Genomic DNA, 19896 nt, shown 5'->3' on the forward strand with positions numbered 1-19896 from the left:
CAGCTACATAGCATCTGTGTGCTTCCACATAACATAGAGCTTGAGAGAAACATGCACAAAACTCCGTGTGGTAGCCCTGTGCATGTCAAGGAGGGAGAGAGCAGCACTGCCACCAAGGCCACAGAGCTCCTGTGGACTGCACTCTCCCCACAGCGGCCAGCTTTGCCTTGTAGAGTTTTTTCCAGTGCGCAGTCCTTACCTGCCAGCTGATGATGTATGGGCAGGAGCCACCCAACCCCACAAAAGTTTCCTACCCACAGCTGTAGGGAGTTGGTGACACCGTGAACAGACAACCTCTGCTGAAGGTTGCAATGTCTACTACAAGTTGATGGTATTTTTATGTTGAGCAGTCAAATGGCAATGTAGGAATACAAATCCCCAAAGCCAAAACAAGCAAACAACGCTCCAGCTCAGCCAGGTGGCATATGCAGATGTCCTCATCATGCAGTACATGGGGGAATGGACACAGGCCCCTCCAAGTACCCAGCAGGATTAAAATGTGTCCAGTGCAATAGGAAATGAGTCCATACACCCATCACATGTGAAAACAGCAGGAACAAAATGACATGGCAGGTGCCTGGCTGAACAGGAGGAAAGCGGAGAGCAAGCAAGAACTGAGGCTGAAATGGGAGAGGGCTGAGCTGATCATGAGATGCAAACTACAAGCCAAACCCAGGTTCATGGGCAGAATGAGAATGAAACTATTAAACAAAAAACAAAAACAAACAAAACGAAACAAAAAAACTACCAAAGGCTTAGCCACATTATTTGCAGTTAATAACAGGACCCAGTTTTAATTGGCAGGATACAGAGCAGGAAAAAGGACAGTAAGATTAGAGGTGATTTTCCAGCTGGAGGGGGCAACGAAGGGGGAGGCTTCCTTCCTCCAGCAAAATCATTTTTGAAACTGTGAGAAGACAAACATATGCTGGCTGCAGAATTTTTCCAAATATGTGTTAACCACACTGCAGTTGGAAAAAGTGGCCTGGACAGGGCAGAAGCCTTTGTTTAAATTAAGAAGAGGGTATGACTGGTTTTCAGGATTGATGGGAAGGCAAAGGTCTGGCTGTTCTGGCTTGCTGGAGAACCCAGGTGCCTGTAAAATGAAAATGAAGATCTTGAGCAGTGTATCTCCATTTCACTTTCCCAGAATTTCTCTGCAAGTTTCACCTGTGTGATTGATGTCCCCAAAATTCAGCCCAGCTGACTACAAAGTGGTTGTGTTCTTATGGTAGTTTATGTGAGATCTCCAGAGGCTTTGTCTGCCTTGTTTTCTTTATGCTGAATCCCTTGATTGTACCCTCTCTATTTCTGAGGGCAGGAGAAGGGAAGGGAATGGCTATGTGTGGGCAATGGGAATTCACACCAAATCCACACAGGACCTGCTGACTACCCCGCTTCTCCGCCTGTTTACTCAGCTTTGCTCCTGCATCCTGAAGCACTGATGTTCCTCCCGAGCTGCTTCTGTGAAGCTCCGTGCAGTGGTTGGGAGGCTCGGGCAGGAGTTATTTAAATAAAGAGGCACAGTGGTAGGCCAGTATGCCACCCATATGGGATGCTTGGGAGGGTGCAGTTAATTATAAGGTTCCTTAATACTATTCATGGATTTGCATAACCAATTAGTAGGACTTTGTATCACTGCAGCTGGTACGAGGAGGTTTCCAGAGGTTGTTCTGAGCGGATCTTTGATGAGCTCCTCAGCTGCTAAATGCTGCAGGCCGTGCTGCCACACCGGCAGCCTCCCTGCTGCCTCAGTGAAGGTGACGGAAAGGCAAGCTACCCTCCTGGCTGCATGAGTCCTCCCCCAGCTACAGCTTAGGGAAGGTACATTCACAGATAGCAGATAAGAACATGAGAGGAAACCTGTGTTAACACACGACTTAGAGGCAGTTAGCAGCCTGTGAGGCGGAAGGGGGTGTGAGTGGTCCCACAGGTGCAGGGAGGGGATAAGACTCTTTTTTTTTGCATCTCAGAGACCGATCTCCCTTTGTCACAGCGAGGGGCCAGCTCAAACTCGTTCAGCTCGGAAGGCTGTGCCTGCAGCAACTGTTTCCAGCAGTGGTTATGGTGGGGAATCAGGAAACAAATAGATTGCGTGGTGCCCAAGAAATTGCCTTGCTACCCTCGCTTCATTCCCACTCATTATCCTATGGAAAACATCTGTTGCGTTACATGGACAGATAAGAGAGCAAGGGGGAGGAGGGGAAATGAGGCAGGATGGAAAGAAACACAATACGCCTTTTTCTCTTTATTCTTAGGACAACTGTATAGCAGCAAACTCACTGAATGAATTCCCAAATCTTTTTCACCTGCTGATACAGGGACCGCTTTAACAAATTGTCCCTGCCGCCAGAAATGGGGAGCAGGAGAAATCCCTTCCGAATTTCCCCCTCCACTCTGCAACGAGCAGCACATGCCGGGGCTCACTCTGACAGAATTAGGTAGCAAAATTATTAGTGGTATTAGATGGGGAAAAATGTCGTGGCTGTAGCTGTGAGCCCCACATGCTGCGCTATCCAGCCACGGCAGGGGAAAAGGAAGCCGTGCTGCCAGAGAGGCTGGCTTCACAGGCCCGACCTACAGCCTTTCTCCTTCCTTCATCGCCAGCCAAGTTTTATAAATAGCGTCAGTCCTGCCGTAACTAACTTCCACAACCTCTGCTTCCTTCCAGAGGGCTCCCCTTCGCTCCCTTTGCCTGCCGGGGCCTGTGAACCCCTGCCAGCTGGTAGCGGCCCGCCACTGGTGAGGAAATCACCCGGAGCGCAGCCAGCTGGAGCTGGCGAGGGGATTCGGGGAGACGAAGGTGGACTTGGCTGGGACTGTGGATCCCACATGAATCCTCATATGATTCGTGCCACCAGATTTTCCCTGATTGCCCGTGCTCTGAGTCCTGTCACACACACAGGCCTTTGTCCCACGCTTGGGTGGGACTCGGGGGCGTCACACGCCCTGACAAGAGCTCCCTGGTGCCCACCGCAGCCTGCAGCAGGGAGGGAAGATGAGCTGAAGGAAGGGTGAATCACCACTGTGCTCTCCTCATTACGCTGTTTTCCCCTCAGAGCTGGGCTAACAGAAGCATCTGAGCATATGTTCTCTTGTCTATTGTCAGGTCTACAAATCAAAACTGTGATTCATATGAAACTGTACATTTTCTGTACCAGGCCCCAGCTTACCTCAGTGCTGTCAAAGGCTCGGTGTTGACTGCTGTGAAATGCTGACATCCATAATGCAAACTATGGGCACTGAAATGGCAGAAAAGCTTTACATAAACTCTGCCAAGAAAAAACAAAACAAAACAAAACAAAAAGCCTTATGAGGGAGAGGAAAAGACCTGGTTGCATGTAACTGAAACTAGATTTAATATGAACACATCTCACCCAACTACGTTGCTTCCATCACTTCTGGAGGCATTCCCCAGCCCATGTGTGTGTGGGGGCACAAGGTGGCTGTGGGCTCAGCCCTGCGGGCAGAGCTGCACAAGGCAGAGCGGGACCAGGCCTTGTGAGGCTGCCCAGCCCAGCCCACCACATGGTATTTTCTAACCAAGCTGGACCAGCTTGACAGCCAGAAATGTGCCCTTGATTCTTCTGTGTCTCCTACAACTTTTTATCTCACAAACACTGAGCAGACACCAGGCAGCAGGACACATCTCTTGCTGAGGGGTGGCAGCATCACAGACCCTCTGCTCTGCAGGGAGGACTGAGCCCAGCAGTCACCGCAAACAGATAAGGTCACTTTCTAAAATAAAAGGAGTATTTTTCAGGTAAATGGGGAAACAACAAAAATCTCAAGCTGAAATGCCATCCTGGCAAAGTCTTGAAGTGCAGGAAGTGTTATTGTTGTTTTGTTTTTTTGAAAGCTTTTCCGATGGGGGGTCATTGTTAGACATTAATATCCAGTCACCGACGTTTCCCCACAGTAACTGCTTTTTCATGTCCCAGAGGCCTACTGAGTTCTAAACCGGACAATTCAATGTGAATAGCCTTAGTCTCATCCTCTCTCTTTCCCAGACAAGGGAAATTTTGGAACAGGAGACTCAGCAGGGAGTAAAACACAAAAGAGAGAGGAAATAGGGAAGCAAAATATGGTAGAAAAAAATAAAAAGATGGAGCTGGTAGCAAGTCTTCCTGCCTGTGACACACTTACCCGCCAAGTAGGACTTGGTCATCCAGGCGACCAGACCCTACCATAGCTGAGACCCTGGAGTGAGACTGACTGACATCTTCCTGAGGACATGAGTAGGAGACCTCAGGCAGCAGCTGTCTGCTGGATCTTTACATGCTGAACCCTTCAACTGGCCTTTGTATTGCTTTTCACATGGTGAACCAAGAAGCAGACCAACTGGCCTCATCTTACTATATTTTTAAACACATTGCAGCAGCACTGGGGTGAGGAGATATGCAAAAGGTTGCTATTTTAAAACCTGTATTGTCTGGAAGTGGTAACCCACCTTTACTATCTGCTTTGAGGGCAGAATTGTTTGGGGACCTGAAACAAAACAAATGAGAGCTTTGTTTTTCAAGGCTGACAAGCAGTGTGATTTCCTTGATCACTTCAGCCCTTTTGCCAAAGTTGTCCATAAAGCTGGCTGCTGTTTCAGTCCACTGGGGAGAAAATTTTGCTGTCATTCCTGTTTCAGCAGTGATTCAAACTCAGATGCAGTCCCACCTCATTCCTTTTCTGCAGCAGTGTCTTCAGCTCTTGAACTAGACAGAAGCTGTTGCCATGCTTATCATACTCAATTAAAATGTGTTTTAGTGGTCACTAGGAAAAGTACACGTTCAGATTACCCAGAATGACACATATGGACTAAGCGTTTCTTTGATTGTGCTTATCCAAGACAGCTGGGGGATTTACAGCTGGGAACACGAGGATTTTCACTTCCTTTAAGCAACAATGGGTGGTTTGTAGCCAGCCTGGCTGCCAGAGTTATTCTCATTCAGTGATGGCAACCCAGAGAAGGCAGCTTAGCATAGCCTGCAGCAGGCTCAGGGGACAGTGACGGGCTGAAGGGACTGTAGCACCAGCTCCCCGAAAACGGCTGACAGAACTGCAGACTGCATCTTCCCTTCTCCTCACACAGTAGCAGTACTGTGCTACAGCAAATCTTTTGGCATCAGATAAAACCCAGCTGTCTCATACTGCTTCCTACAAACTCCTGGTTAGAAAAATGGCCACATGTAAATGGCATATTCCCTCACTCAGAGCTGGTCTCCTGAATCTTGCTGGGGCTGAATTAGATCCAGCCAACAGCTTGCTGACTTCAGTAGGTTATCTCTGAGGCTTGGCTGCCTGTTGGCAAGTTCTGAGCATTGACTCAGGGAGAAATCATAAGCCTGCTCCCTGAAATAAGCGTAGCAAACCAAACTGCAAGCCCTTTCACAGGGCTCTTTGAATCTCTGGTGAGGTCTGGATGCTCACAAAATGGGTCCAGAAGCTGGTGTCTGACACCAGCCCCACATGCTGGAGGGGTGGCTCAGAAAGCCGGGGTGACCTCTGGCTGCCATATCCCCATTGCTGACTCCCAATTCGTGACTCTCACAGTCTTTGGGACTACACAGCCATCCTGGGGTAGGAATAGGTCAATTTTTAGAGAAGTTCCTTAAATCTGAGTAGTAAGGGCTCTCCCTTATTTTCAGTGATCTGGGGCACCATTTCCTATTCCAACTGTTATTTGTCTAGAAACTGATGTGGAGCTCGAGGGATCCCAAATTTTTACATCTCTGTGATCCAATGTCAGATGGACTTAGTTAACTAATAAAGGAGGGCTCTCTAATAAAAGATGGAATCTCTCCTTTCACTCATCAGCAGTGTAATACAGATTCCCTGCAGGAATACCACAGCTCTGTTGATGATGTGCCAGCCAAGCCGTGTCATCTCACACCATAAAGCTGAGGCAATACTAACTCCGAAAATAGGACTGGAAAAGATCCTCAAGAGAGCATCTACATCACCCCATTGCCTTAAGGCAATTAGGTCAGATTAAGTTAATCTGCTCCTGAGAGATGTTTGTCTAACCTGTTCTTACACGCCTCCTGTGACAGAATATCACAGCCTTCAGAGATGGAAAGTTAAGAGACTTTTTACTAAAGCTTAAAATAAGTCTCCTTTGCAGTGACTTAAACCAATTAATTCCCGTTTTGGCTACAGCAAATACAACAAATGTATATTTTCTCTTTGCAGAAATCTCTGATATTTGTGAAAGACTCTTCTCTAGAACCCTGATCTTGCAGCTTTTCTCAACATTTCTTCAACTGAGCGAGTTTTCTGGCTCTCTGGTTGTTCTCCTGGCTTGCCTCTGGATTTCTTCCAGGTGGTTTCCATCTTTACTGGAGTGCGCTGCTGAGAACAGGACAGTCCTCCAGGTGGGGTCTTCCAGCACAAGACAGAGCAGAAGCATTATTTCAGATGTCCTGTATACGATAGGCCCACTTATACATTCCAGTAGGAAGTTTTGCATTCCTTGCAGTAGCAAGACTACTTTGGCTCACATTCAAGTCTCACCCCAAACTGCTTTTCTTATCCAGGTTTAATTCTGTCTTTAACACTCCTTACTGGGTTGCATCCTATTTGACTGAGAAACAATTACATTCCAGGAAATGCCAAATCACGATTCTTTTTCCACACAATGAACAGATCTGTATCTCTCTCTATTTTTAAAGGATACACATAGTTAAAGTTTAAGACAAAGCAAAAGTGAGATTCTGTCATAAAGTACCAGCTTTTGGGTGGGGTGGGGAGAATCAATATACCTGTTCCACTTTTGTGGTGTTGCTAAAAAGATCTGCACTTAAAAGGTCTCTGCAGTCCTTTAGCATTTAAGAAAAACACTGCTTGATGGCTGAGAGTCACAGTCTGTTGGGAACATCATTTGCAGTTGTCTTTCACCAGGCAAAGCAATTCCCACTGCTCTTTTAGATCACCTACAGAGCCAGGCACATTCAGATCATCCAGATCAAGCAGGACTAATAAAGCCTTAGCAAAATGTGAGCATTTAAGAATGGCACAAAAATCCAAAGGAATTGTGTTGTTCTGCAAGTTCTTTCCCCAGCATCTCCCAGTCAGACAAAAGATAGAAATTTAGGTCAAAAAACTTCTAAGTTGAAGGCACAGGCAGTGCGACCCACAGGTCTGAACCCCCAGCTCTCTTGGGTGTCTTGTTTTGTCAGCAGCTCATGCTCCTGATCACCAACAGAAAAACAGAAGGTGCCTGATAAAAGTGAAGATTAAGGGTAAAAAGTGGAAAAATGGGGAAACATTAATCAACATTTGTACAGATTCCAGTGAAGATTATGTTCTGCATCCTCTATTTTTCCTTCACAGATTTTTATTCCACACTCACAGGTAGTAAGTACCACAGACATTTGCTTGCAGTTTGCTCTTTTTCAACAACAGAAAGTGTGTACAGCTGAAGACTGGGCTTGGTACTCTGTAGGATTTGAATACACACATTCCAGCGTTTTCTTCTTTAAAAACACCAAAGGAATGTGCCATGCACAAGTCACAAGCAATGTGAGGTTTCTGAGGACTTTGATGTGATCTTAGTGATCTAATATCATTGAGTATCTTAAGCCCAGGGAAAAGCCAGCCTTGAATTGGATCTGATACTCTATAGGAGACCCATGGCAAGAACAAACTCAAACCTGTAGCCGCTTAGTTACATTGAACTGTGCTGTAGGATGCAGCCAGAACTCCCTACCCACTGCAGGCTCCATGCCTAGGTTCATGCTTAAAGGTGTTGATTGCTGAGTCCAGATCATTGCTTGCAGGGTAGTTAAGTCCCTGACTTTCCGTATCAGTGATGCTATAAAGCCCACTATGTCAGATCTTCAGGCAAGCATGAGATCTAAGAGTACCTCTGAAGTGCAGGTGAAGTGGCCAGGCACAAGCATGCATCATTCATCTTCACTGAACAACCTGCTGCACATGCAAACTCAGCCTGTCCTCATATGCCAGCTTGGTGGGGTTCAGCTTCTGCCCAGAGAGGAACTAATCCAAACACTCACCACTCTTGATGGCAGCAGTGAGCTAATGACATCTAAAAGATGTCAAGTTATCCATGGGAAGTCCATGGGACTTCAGCCTGAAAATGTGGGCTGGATGGATCCAGACAAAAGCTGCCATTTCCATGTGGCATCCAAGGCAATAACGCTGATTATACCAGCTGAGGATCTGGCTCATGACAACATTGCTGAAAAGTAGCTCAGAGGGGTAGAAAAACTGTGCAGAGCAGTAGAAGCTGGACTCTTCTCCTAGATCTGCAGCTCGCAGCGTTACTTGGCCCATGTCACAGAGCTGAGTCTCATTTCTCAGTGCACCGAGCTCACCCCATCTCACGTCGCTGCTTATGGAATTAATGCTTCCAGCACACTTCTGAAGGGACTCCATGAGCATGAAGTATTGTTGCTGCTGTTGTTAAAAACAAGAACACAGTCTGCTGCTGAATAATTCATTTGACGTGAGAAACAGCCAGCAAGTTGTTGAACAAAAAAGCAGCACAATGAGGCATAATTACAACGCGGTTCCGGGGAGCGGGATGCAGATGGAGCCCTCAGGTTGGCTGGCGGGGCTGTCACGCCACAGCCGGGAGTGAATGCACGTCGGGTTGCCTACCTCGTTCTCAGATTTATTGTAACACTTTGTCGTTAACCTCCGAGATCTCAAGGCGTGTAACAGACCGATTACATCCTCACAGCACCCCTGCAGGTTTTCAGTTCTGCTTCACAAATGAGCAAAGCCAAGGTCCAAAAGCCTAATGCATGTGGTGGTAGAGAGAGTTGCAGCGCAGAAAAGAAATATCAAACCCTGGCTCCTGCCCTAAGATCCTGAGCCTGTTCCCACTCACCATCCCTCCTCATGGCACATTTTAGGATTTCAGGGCATTGTTAAGCACTGAGTTGCTTTGCTTTCCTTCTCCATGCCTTACAACACACAGGCCAATTAGAGTCATCCCCAGGCTCCTTTCCCTGGCTGCCTCAGTCCCTATTGCTACCCACCTCTGTTCACGTTCTTACAGTAGACCTGTCACATTGCACTTACATCTTTATACTGTTGCAAAGTTAATATATTTGATCTCAGAACAGTTAAGGGAACAGCGGCACATCCATCAGCAACAGAAAGTTACGCTCTTCTCTCAAGCACCGCCTGACTTGGAGGGACCATCCCAGGTGGAGAAAGGGGTTTCAGTGTCCCCAGCATTTCTGGTACCTGATCTCTCTTGTAAGACTGTAGGAGACTGGTACTGCCTGGGAGGTACTGTCCTGTCCCATCAATATTGGCTTTCCTTATGGGAGAAATGGGGAGAGCAGACCATTCCCAACAAACACACCACATTGGGACACCACTGAGGACACCGTGTCATTTACGGGCACAGAGCTGTGGTGCCCCAATTCTCCTGTGAGGACCACAGAAGTGATCAGTGTAGCAGCAGAAAACAGACAAGAAAACAAAAACATTAATGGAGACCTACTTCAGCTCACTTGTCATCATGAAATAACTGTAAGACAGAGCTTCCAGATAGCACTGATGGATCCCAGCCTGCCTTAGGAGATGGAGAGGCAGAAGTCCCTCCCACATCCCAGTTCCCTGGTGACTTCTGGCCGGCGAGGCTGAGTGTGAGGGCTGGGCAGCCTGCGGGATGCAAGGGGCTTGGAGCCAGGGGAACAGAAGAGGCTCTAGCATGCATTTTCCATAGAATAGCCAAAATGCCCCTCTGTTCTTTCTCATATATCATAGAGAGAGCAGAACTGAAGTGTGAAGAACTGTTTAATGGATTTGGTAATAGTATTGATCTTCTGTCATTTAAAAAGGGACCAGGAGCTTAATCAGATCTGCAGAAGTGTCTCATTATTTACTTTGCCAACGGAAAGGATTAGATATCAGAGAAAGAAAAGGCCCTTCAGCGAGCATGGGTTTGCTCTGCAGGATGAAAATCCATCCATTTACTCTCACCCGTACACGCATTTAAACGGGAAGGAATCCAAACAACTCTCCGCGAGATGCTGCCTGCAGGAGCTAATACAGCAGCAATAAACAGAGGTAGCCTCAGCAATGCAGCAAAACTGCTCTTAGCTTTTCAACATCCTGATTTAGCTCTGTAATCTGGTCACCTAAGCCTGAACATTAGAAATCTTATTGCAGATAACAGTCAGAGGCAGATTGAACAGGTTTTCACTTTCTGAGTTGCCTTCCTGCTCAGATCCAAGGCAATGTTTACTTGCAAGCTGAACACATTTGATGGGGAAACGGCGCTGAGAAAGAATAAACAAGAAACCCTCGGATGGCATTTTTACAGCTAGATTCGAGACAACAGAAAATGAGCTCATCACCCTGTCGCCTGTAATGCCTGCTCAAGAAACATGGAGACTGTTTCATCTCCTTGTCTCCCGAAGCCATAACTCCCTGACCTGTCTTTCAGAGTGGTACAGAGGACATGGCTTGCTTTCACCTGTGCTGTGGCACTCCTCAGGTCGTGCTGCCAGGGCACAGAGGCTGGCCGCAGCAGAAGAGAGAAAATATTTCAGGCTGAACACAAACAGTGACTTTGCAATGAGAATTTTTCTGTTAAAATCTCAGAAATTGAGTGTATTATGGGATAGGCACGCACACACATATGCCTGATGAATAATCTGTTTTGATTTGGCTGGCAGGAGATACCTTAAACAGCTAATCCACTTCCAGGCAAATATTGAACTCCAAACCTCTGCACCAGTTTCTATTGCTGAATCCCACAAACAAGTGAGGGAATCCAGGAACCTCTGCATTTACCACCACTGGAAAGGTTTCTCATCATTTTTCGTCCATGTACTTTTGGGAGACTTTTTATTTAAAGCCTCTCACCATGTAATACAGGAAGATTGCAGGTGGTTTTGCTGCCTTGGATTGTGACCTACCTTGGCCAGCTCTGCTGCTGTGCTTGCTCACCCTGACCCATGCCTGCATGTTTTCGTGGGTTTGCCATTGTCCTGGCGGATCTGCAGGCACGATGATGGCATGTGAGAGATGATTATGGCCCGGAGGTTTGGGATATTCCATATCTCACAAACATGGACACGAGCAAAGGAAGCCGGACAAACCCAAGTGACCAAGAAGGGGTTAATCCCTTCATTTTGTGGCAGCTGGGACCTTCCTTCCCGAAGGTGAAGCAGGATATCTGCTCGGAATAGCTCACGCAGGACATCCAAACACGGTCTTCCAAGGGCAGGTTTATGGGCACGCTGCTCTGTGAATCAGAGGCAACCTCAGCACGGCAAGAAGAGCCACTTTGAAACTTTCCAAGCAGCCTGAAAGCGACCATCAAGCCTGCAGCCTGCTCAGCCCAGCCTGCTGTGTGAGCCCAGGAGCAGGCAGGAAGAGTGTAAATTTTTGCTCCTTGTATAACCAGTGGATTTCACCCAGGCATCACTGAAGGGTGATAAATTTAGCAGAAAAGGAGCACTATTTTTTTTTCTACTGTTCCTATTAAGAAGGTGACAGCATTGGAAAGATGTTATTTATTATTTACCTACGCTGCAGTATGTTACATACTTCAGGCTGACAATACAGTCCAGCATCTCAGATATTTTAAGCAGCCTGTACTTTTGAAATTCGGATGTAGATCCAGAAAGCTCAGAGGCAGGAGGATCCAGCTGCTACAAATGTATTTTCTGATTGCAGAAGTCCCAAGTGAAACGCAGCTTCATCTAAAAAGAGAACTTTCCCCTTATACCCAACCATCTATTTCAAACAATAATTGAATGTCTGCTGAAAAACCGTCTTGTCATCTGTTGCAATGAAGAGAATGTTTGATCATAATGTGGTTGTGCTTCCTGAAATGCTGCAGCCCGCTGAAAGGCTGACAACTTCCTTCCCAGAGCACCCTCGCTCACACAGAACCATCCCGATCCTCCTGCATGCTTTGCCTGCAGTGCCAGAGCCCTTTCTGTCCTAAGGCAGAGGTCTTCAAGCTCTCCTTCCGCTGCCAGAGCACTTCTTAGAGGGGTGCCTTGGGTTTTCTACCAGGTTTGTGAGCTCCTCCCCAGATTCCACGCTCTTATACCACAGTCACTAGCAAAAATAGATGGGATTTTTGGCTTCCAGTGTTCAGTCTGAGCCCTACTGACTGCAGGAGTGGGGCAGACGTGGTGAAATCATCTCCACTGGTCCAGTCTCTGCACTGCCCCTTTCCAGCTGTAGGAGGACCCACCATGTTATGGAAGCAAACTCCTGAAGCATGATCCAGAAAGCTGCTAAATCCTTTATTTCTTTTTTTTTTTTTTAATTCTTTTTTTTCCTGTTTGTCACCACATTTAATGTAAATGAAGTCTTACAGCCTGAAAACAGACATTCCCTAGAAGCGTAGAAAAAACAGCAAAAGTAAACTGCCTTTTTAGAATTGTATTCGATAACAAGAGCTGCTAAGAGTGCTAACATTATTAGGAATGAGGAATTTTGTTTTAATTCACGATGTGTTGATGTGTGATCTTTTGAAAAGCATAGCACAGTGGTTGTGGGTTGTTTTCTAGCAGCTGCTGTGACACCAGCTATAATGCTCTCTTGGAACCCACACAGAATTTCTGCTGTGAGCTAGGTGCAGATGCCTCCCCAACACACACACGCTGGTGTGCATATGTGGGAAAGGACGTGGATGCACAGGTACGTGCACACTTCCATGGTGTTTTATATATCCCTCAACCCTATTCTCTCTGCAAAAGGAAAGTGTTGAATCCTGCCTCTGCAGCTCAGTGTGCAGCTATCCCAGACTTTCCTTAGACATTTGCTCCCTCACTTCAGCTGATCTTAATTCTGCATCTGACTTCCCCTCACGTAGGTCAAGTTTCACGTTGATGGGTGTCACAGCAACACCACTAGGTCCCTGTGTTCCTGTACGTCCCAGAGCAGCAGGTGTCTCCTTGGCCAATTTTTCACCAGCTCAGTTATTTCCACTCTGCCCTCACTCGTACTCCAGGCAATGTTACTGGAGTGCCAAACCTTCTGCATTTTGCTGTTCTTTGATATGAGCCTGAGGTATTGGAGCGAGGCTCTGAATATCATCTGTCTCAGCAGAGAAGTCTTTATTGAAAGTACAAGGGGAAGAGAAGGCAATGGCATAGGCAGAAGAGAGCATGCTCAGGAAGAGAGGGAATCTCTTCTTCCTCTTACCATTCAAAATGAGATGTTTCTTTTCTCTCCTTTAAAGTTGTGCCTTGCTTCCCTCTTTCCTATCTACATCTGCAGTGGGAAAAGAGGATGCTACCTAGCACAACCACCACCTACCTGCTAGGGAAGGTGAGAAATTATTTTCCTCAAATAATACCCTCAGCTAAGGGTAACTTTTAGGAACATTTGGTTCCTCACAAAGTAAAGCCCATCTCCAATGTGCAGAAGAGCATTAAGGACCAGCTCCTGGGATAAAGACACTTCCAGGGTACACCATGTGCAAAAGCAAAAGCCCTTTTCATTCCCCAGGCACCTACCCCCTCACCCATTTCCCTGTTGGTGGCAGGCAATGTTCAACTTCAGCTTGCAACTTCAGTCCCCCGCTCCTGAAGCATTCACCTCCTTTAGCTGCTGAGTGTGGAGCTGCAGAACAGAATAGGATTTTCTTCCCCAGGTTATGCTCCTTTCTCCACCAAATGGTATTTTGACATTTCCACTTTTGTGTTAGTATTATTTGCTAATCCATGGGCAACTCTATTTCCAGCCTCAGATCCCTTTCAGAGGTTCTGCTTCTCAACCAGCATTTCCCTGCTCCTTTAATGTCTGTAAAGCTTATTCCTTCCCTCTGAATCAATACAGCTTTATTTAGGACGGCATCTTTCATAGAAACTGCATCCTCAAACGCCTGTGAATAACTCCAGACCATGGCCTGTATCTGGGACAAACTGCTGCAAGAGGTAAATATAGTACAGAGGGAAAACATTTGACCACTCAGTATTTATTTCACCAAACCTCATCTTATTGAGTCCATATCTTTTCTGCAGCTCATAGATTTTATATCTGCACACTTCTTCTCTCCCCTTGAAGAGTGGCATTACCAGCTTTGACCCTTAGCAGGTCTGATTACACTCACATGAAATGCTGAGAAAGGAAGATGCACTTAATCAAAGTATATGCCCAGCCTCTGCATGCAACAGGCCTTTGAGATGGCCAGCTTGGTAGCTCTCTGCCTCCCAGTATATCCAAACTCATTAGATCCGCCTAATTTATCTGAAGTATTTTTCAATCAGAAGGGGTTCTTGAGCACTGACCTCTGGATGTCGGTACTAAAGTGTGTGATGTGCTACTGTGAGCAGCGCGGGTATCACTCGCTGAAGGACTAGTACCTGCCCCCTCACATGCCCGTAACATCAGGCAGTCAGCCAAACCGGAGCAGGAGGAGGATGGAAAGCAAACAGGCAGCCTCTGGGTCAGAGATGCTACATGAAACGTACAGGACCTCTGAGGGATGCTGGCACTGGCTGGAGGTTTTAAGCTTTGACCGAGGGAAATGTTCACTCATCCTGCACTCACACCTGTCAGTAAGCTCTGTTTTATTAGCTGGAGACCACAAAAGTCAAAACAAACTGCTCAACTGATCCCAGGGGTAGAATGCAACATTTTCTTTGGAAACTATTATCAAAAACAGCCTCAACTTCTGTACATAATTTTTCTCCTTAATGGGCCATTAAAAGGCTGGTTCTTGTGCTCTATTACTCCATACCTAGCCATGGCATTCATCACTTTCCTGGTAGTGCTGCTCTTACTGGAGCATTGCATGCTTCCTTGCAGACCTCTAGAGATACCTAGCTGCTTTGTTTTAATATCATTATCCTTGCTAACAACTGAATGTAATTGTCCAAGCCTACTGTATCAAGCTTAATGTACCTCAACCAAAAAACCACTTGCAGAAGATCTAAGAAGAGAGCTGCCATCAGAGAAGAGAATTAAGAGGCAAGACTCCAAGGCACTACTTTCAGTTCTGCTTAGCACTTGCACCTTTGGAAAGGTTTTTACCTTCCTTTTGCCTGTTTCTGAATTGCAGAATGACCCACTTAGGAGGCTTATTTGGAATACTAAACAGTGTTTGCAAAGAGCCTGGATTTAAGGTGCTAAGTGCACGTACACACAGTAGAGTAGGTCTGCACTGCTTATGCCCCTTAATCACAACACTTCTATTCCCAAACGACCATTTTAACCATTTCCTTCACTTATCTTCCTTCCCCCAGTTTTAATTCTCATGAGTTTTTCCTCCTTTTTTGGTCGTTACTTGCACTTATTTAAGAGGTAGCCAAAGACATCCGTGATGGATACTCAAGAAAGCTATTCCAGCTGTAAAGACAGTGAGGTGATGATTGTTTTCCCCATCACATACTTTAAGGAAAGGAAATTAGCACCTAGAAACACCTGCCATGCACTTCTTCTGTGTAGCTGCCAGGTACTTCTGATCACCTAGCTACACGGCTGGGAAGGAGCTGAGGGCAGTGCAATCCCATGTTTCCACAGCCCCCTTTCTTGAAGGAAGGCAACTTGTTTCAGTGATCTGCACTTACCTGCCTCTCTCCTTGAATCTAGAGAAAACACAAGTTCTTGCTTTGGAAATGTGTTATGGCTTTACTATTTCAAAGATGTGCAATGGTAGCCTAATTACGGTTAATAGCTCATCAAAGTAATTTAGAAAATCAGAGAGGAAAAGCCATTACAGAATCAAAATTTAAGCAGGAGCCAGAGGAAAGCACAGTTCTGTGATGGTCATATGCTCACCTGGCTTATTATTTGGTACCTTGTTACCAGCTTGTGATTGGCTCCTATAAACACAAGGAGTAAGCTCAGATGGAAATAGATGTGGTCTGTAGCAATTAGTATCTCATCCACTAGAAAATAAAGGAAAAAGTACAGCTACGCAAGCTGCAAAACTGAATGACAGCAGATGATGCCCTGGAAATGCACTTGAGAAGGCACATAACAAGGTCAGGTGGGAATCAGGAAAATGATCACGCCCTCGTGGAAGCAAGAGGAGGAAAGGAAGGGCGTACAGGGAACACACAGGGAGCTCCTAGCTCGTGATGTTGGTGACAGGACACAGGGCTTCGTGGTGTCCAGGCACCAGATTGGGATGGGACCATTCACTCCTGACCTACGTGTAAGGTTGCTTTAGAAGTAAGAACAAGAAGCACCTAAAGCTCGGTGGAACCCAAGAAAGCTGGCACTTGGCAGCTCTTTGAAGGCAGTAGCTGCGTGCTGGCAAGCTGCCGAATGCCTGCTGTAAAAATTGAAGCTTTCTGTGAAATGCAATTTCCACACAAGTTGTACGCCCAGTGGTGAGAGGGCAGCAAGTGCTGAATCCCACTGCAGAGACAAAGTGCACACTCCTTTTCTGACCACCTGCTGGGGTGACACAGGTTGGGCCAGAGCTTATTTCTCCCCAGAATCCTTTATAACATCACCTTTCTCTGTAGAGCCCAGCTCCAGCATGATTCAGGCTGCAGAACCCAGATGGGAGCTCTGGATATTTCCCTTCCTACACACAGAAGCCCTTTTATCTTTCAGCTGCCAAAGATTCACAGGGATGCTGACAGGAAGACAATCAGCAAGTCTCTTTATCAGCCACAGACATCAGGGACACAGGCACACGGGAGCCTCACTCCTGTTTGCAGCCCTTATCTGCCCGCATGCAGCTGGGTGACCCTTTGAAGAGCCTGAGTTGTTCCCTCACCGAGGAACATCCCCACCGCGTGCTGTGTCCGGGGTGGAAGTCAGGGAACTGCTGTGAGACGACACACATGGTGTTGTCTCCTGCTGTTCAGAGGTGGTGCACACTCCTGGAGTTTTCAGCCCTAGGACAGACGTCTTCAGCCCCGTCCAGGCAGCCTGCTTCAGCACTGCCCAGGAGCAAGGCAATTTGCAGTAAAAAGAGCATGCAACCTGTTGTAATTACAAGGCACCATCACACCTACCAGCAAGGGAAAAGGACCGAGAGACAAGATACGCCTTGCTCCCAGAGAGCTCTCCATCCTCATGCATCTCCTGGGAGGGAGCAGGACTCCTCCTCCCCTCCCTTTTTTTTTTTTTTTTCCAGGGAGAAAAATTGATAGGCCAGTCTATCAATTACACCTGAAACAGGTGGTGGCTTCCGTGTTGTGGCTGACGCTCTGAGGGCTGGAGCACCTCTCCAATGGAGAGAGGCTGAGAGAGTTGGGGTTGTTCAGCCTGGAGAAGAGAAGGCTCCGGCGAGACCTTATTGTGGCCTTCCAGTACTTGAAGGGGGCCTGTAGGAGAGCTGGGGAGGGACTCTTTGTCAGGAAATGTAGCAGCAGGAGAAGGGGTAATGGCTTTAAAAAAGGGTAGATTTAAGTTAGTTATTTGGAAGAAATTCTTAGAGGGTGGTGAGGCCCTGGCACAGGCTGCCCAGAGAAGCTGTGGGTGCCCCATCCCTGGAGGTGCTCAAGGCCAGGCTGGATGGGGCTTTGGGCAACCTGGTCTGGTGGGAGGTGTCCTGCCCATGGCAGGGGGGTTGGAACTAGATGATCTCTAGGGTTGTTTCCAACCCAAACCACGGTGATTCTGTGTGCTGAAACCAAATGAGCATAGCACGCAGCCCCCCAGTGCTCGGTGCCCAAGAAGGATGGCTGCTTACCAGATGGCCTGAAGCAAATTAAAACCAATGACCTGCCTGAGTGAGGCTTCTTTTCACATTGTCTAATGCCCATGCAATAAAACAAACTGGTTTATTTTTGGCCTGTTACTGACTGAGCATAGTGCAGAAACATTGATGTGGTAAATTTTCTCCAGCATTAAAGTGACAAAATGAAAGAGTCATTGCAGCAAATTTTGTCCTTCAAGTTCTTAGTCAGGACACAGACCATCACAGCCTGAGTCATCCAGCCTCACAGCAGCACACACCTGCTGCCTGTCCCCTGGGTTGTCTTTTTCCACAGAAAATCCACCTCCTTACAAGCCTGCCACAGCACAAAGCAATTAATAATATTTCTGCACCAGTAGGAACATCCCCTACAGTTCGAGGATGCAAACAATTTCTTCCTGGCAATCTACAGCTGCCAGAGGCTACCAATCCAAGCCAGAGCCTCAGTGTTATTTTAAGCCCTGTTCCTAGCTGCAGCAGCATAATGTTCACCAAAAACCTTCTTACTAGAAAGGAAGAAAACTATGGAGGCAGGATGGTGAATTTCAGGGAGATCTAGTGCTGACTCTTTCCTAGTGCGTCACGAGCATGAAATTTTATCACAGATAATGAATCCTGTACACCCTGCATGTTCAAGACAATATATTTTGTCTGTCCCTCTAGCTATAAAATGCTTAATGCACATACCTTCAACTCCAGCCTGATGTCAGGATGCAGATTAAACCCTTGTTCACTCCTTGCACAGGGCAAATAAGTAGCACTGTCACTGATCTGTATCAAAAATCAAAGGCAGGGACACACCTGTAATTGCAGATGGAGGGGATCTTTGAGGGATATGAGCTAGGTGTGAGACTCAGGAAGGCCACCAAGGGGAATTTGCACATTTGATTCACCTGTGGCTAGGCAGCCATCCCCCTGCACACCTGCATGGACCCAGCCATCAGCCTCAGAGTCATTTCCCAGTCACGTCACTTTCCTGATGAGAACTCGGGCCCAGGCTGGGCAGTCTGGACAGCCAGAGGGAGCAGGCATCTGGTTGTGGCAGGCAGGGGGAGCACAGGCTGTGAGCACTGCTCCAGCAGCCCCAGCTGCAGAGCCTCCACACCTATTAATGTGCATGGTCTCAGGAGGCTACTAGAAGTTTCATCAAGGTGTGCGGTGGGCTTCTAAAGCACCACTTCCATGTGCTGTTCCCAGCACGTCATCAAGGAATATTGTAACACAACGTGATGATTTGCTCAATTGGGTTTATATACATACACAGCTAAAGGCCAACTAAAATCTGTGCCATAGAATCTGTATACCCAACCCTCGCCTACATATCAACAAAAGAAAATCTAAGTTACTCAGCCTAAAACATCTGCTGGCATGTTTATTTTGGATCTGTGCTGACCGTGGCAGCTTTCATTTAGGATCCTCACTTTCTACAAGAAGTGGTTAGATTCATCTACTGAGAAAACTTTATTTTTATGTTCTGCTGCACTGCTTAGTGTTCCTGCTGTTCTCTACAGAAGATGCATTCGGTAGCAGAAATTTATCTGCCATGATGCATCCAGATTTTTGTTCCTGATGAGGTCAGCCTGAACATTACAACAACCTCATGGTTGTGACAGGCGAGCAAATCCAGCTAGAAAATCTGATTCTTTTACAACAGAAATGCATTGTGCAAACATTACAGAAGGTAGAAATACCAGTCTTAGACTGAAGCATTCAGGAATTGGAGGGGAGGAGGGAATGCTTGAAACCATCTATTGCAGGACACACTTGTTAAAATGAGTGAAAAGGCAACTCATTTTGCACGTCATTATTTTCAACTAAACTTAATTGACAGCCTGTCCACTCTCTTCTCAGCCTATGACAAAAACCACCACTCTAGCACTTTGAATAGAATACAGGCAGTGATACTATCTATGCATTGTTCCAGTCTCCATACCTGCTGGAAGGTTGTCGGATTTCTTGCACATAATCACATTAGAGAAAAATCTCTTCTCAAAGGAAATTATGAAACACAGGCTCTTGTAGTGCATAGCCCTTCATCAGTGCAGCTACGTTCCTTAAAAAAGAGAAAGTTAAATGATGGTTTTGTATCAGACAACAGCACATAATCCAGGACTCAAACACACAACCTCGGAATCAAAACCATGTAGTCTTTCACACTGGCAGTAAATGAAAGATCTTGAAGGGGTGCTGGTTCCAGCAACAGAGCCTTATTCAGTAAGGTGGCAAGGACAAAGGCATTGCATCAGAAGTGAATCTGAACCATCTGTTAAATGTCATCATGCAAAAAATGTGTTACT

General features: G+C 46.6%; 1 protein-coding gene across 3 annotated transcripts in view; it reads right to left on the reverse strand.

Annotated features, from left to right (window-relative positions):
• MAP3K9 (mitogen-activated protein kinase kinase kinase 9) overlaps positions 1-19896 on the reverse strand; it is a 79360-nt gene that overhangs the window by 1506 nt on the left and 57958 nt on the right. The window contains exons 12-15 of one of the 3 annotated variants that reach the window (XR_014693771.1): positions 19533-19652; positions 18287-18370; positions 3174-3272; positions 821-1096 (exon numbers count right to left, since the gene is read on the reverse strand). The gene's annotated coding sequence lies outside the window, so the exon portion shown is untranslated. Of the gene's footprint in view, positions 1-820; positions 1097-3173; positions 3273-18286; positions 18371-19532; positions 19653-19896 lie in introns of those variants that run through there. The other 2 variants (XR_014693770.1, XR_014693772.1) reach the window with 2 other exon arrangements.

This window comes from Aythya ferina (assembly GCF_964211825.1).
Source record: "Aythya ferina genome assembly, chromosome: 5".
In the NCBI taxonomy this organism is placed as follows: domain Eukaryota; kingdom Metazoa; phylum Chordata; class Aves; order Anseriformes; family Anatidae; genus Aythya; species Aythya ferina.